Source organism: Egretta garzetta, unplaced genomic scaffold (assembly GCF_000687185.1).
Source record: "Egretta garzetta isolate BGI_Z169 unplaced genomic scaffold, ASM68718v1 scaffold19, whole genome shotgun sequence".
NCBI lineage: Eukaryota > Metazoa > Chordata > Aves > Pelecaniformes > Ardeidae > Egretta > Egretta garzetta.
In genome coordinates, this window is record NW_009260768.1 from 1,819,755 (window position 1) to 1,821,348 (window position 1,594).

Consider the following 1,594-nt stretch of genomic DNA (forward strand, 5'->3'; position numbering starts at 1 on the left):
GGCACATGGGGGCTCCAGCCGAGGGAGCCCCCGGGTTGCCCCCAGCAGCCCGGGGAAGAGATGGAGCAGCCACGCCGCCACCTCCACACCCTCAAACCGGGAGCCAAGTAGACTTCTTCCCCGCCTCGGCCCATCCAAGCGGGGCCAAGCAGGTCGCTGGAGCCCCGCTCCCCCCACCGGGCTCTCACGCGCGCCCAGCTGAGCGCCCGTGTGTCTCCGTGGCACCGATGTTTTCCCCTCGCCCAGTCTCCTTTCAGGTCGGCGTTCCTCCAGCCTTTGGTTTTACATAAAGCAAACACCCCCGGCGAGCTCCCCAGCTAAGCCAGGCAACCGTGCTGCTGATTTAGGCCATCTGGGGACTGTCCCTCCCTTGTATTTAGATTTCAGGGGCCAAGTTCAGCATTTGTGAGATACTTCGCAAGCCTCGGCAAAGGGGCCACCGGGAGGTTGGAGCGTTCCTGGCACACACCATGGCAGCCTCCCTAGCCAGCAGCTCTCCATCACCGTCGCAGCCTCCAAACAAGCCGTCGCGTCCCCCCCCCAACACTCCTGCCCACCAAGCCTTTTCCTAGCAGCCAAAACCTCCCTGTTTCTCGACGCTTCGCTCCCAGCCCACCCGGAGAGGCGATGGCAGCGCGGCGGGACGCTGCTGCCTGCACAGCTCGGCTACTGGCCCCATCCTGCCCAGGGGGAGCGGGATGCAGAGCCCCTTTTCTGCTCCTCTTGCTTGGGGAGAGGAGAGCGGATCCTGTGACGTTCCCGCTGCCGGCGCTTTCACAAAGGAAACCAGGCCAGGGTGGCGTCCCCGCCGCCGCCTCTCCAGCTACCTACCAGGGAAAGCTGCTCTGTAACCCGAGAGATCCGCAGGCTGGCAGGCAGCGATGCCGTCCCGGGGCAGCGAGCCCAGAGCACGACCGAGTCCCAGCAGGGCTTCGGAGAAAGGGGAGGGAACGGGACCTGCATGCACGGGGTGAGGACAAGAGGGATAAAGTGAACCGTCAGACCGCGCGCTGCTTCCCACCCGCCCTCTCAGCCCTTTGGGACCGCCAGCTCCGAGGTGCAGGAGCCTCAGCACCCCGGGGATGTGATTTCCCCTGCAAATAGGTGTTTGGGGTCCTGCAGCCAGCACGGAGGGTGGGACAGCCCTGGCCAGGCGTGGGGCAGGCAGCAGGGACGGCGTACCCTGGTGGTGTAGGCTTCCTGCAAGACCCCCCCCATCCTATCCCGCTCAGCACCAGTCACCCACAGGGACCAGAGGGCACCAGTGGCTTAAAGGAAGAAGCCAGTGCATGAGTGCGCATGGAGGAAACTCTCCCATGCCTCTGTCCCCGGCTCATCCCGCTCACAGGCTGGGAGAGCCAAACCCACAGAAGGGGAAAGCATCCCAGCCAGCCCGGCCGGCTCCAAACGAGCCTCCCCGGCTTTGCCGTGCAGAGCACCCCAGGCAGCACCCTCCAGCCCAGAGATCAGAGGATGCTCTCCCCACCCTGCCGGGTGCTGGGACAGGGGCTGTGCTGGACCGGTCGGGTCCCCCCGTGCTGCCCGGGGCTGGGGAGAACCCGCACGCCGGGCAGGGAGGACAGGGCGGGGGGGG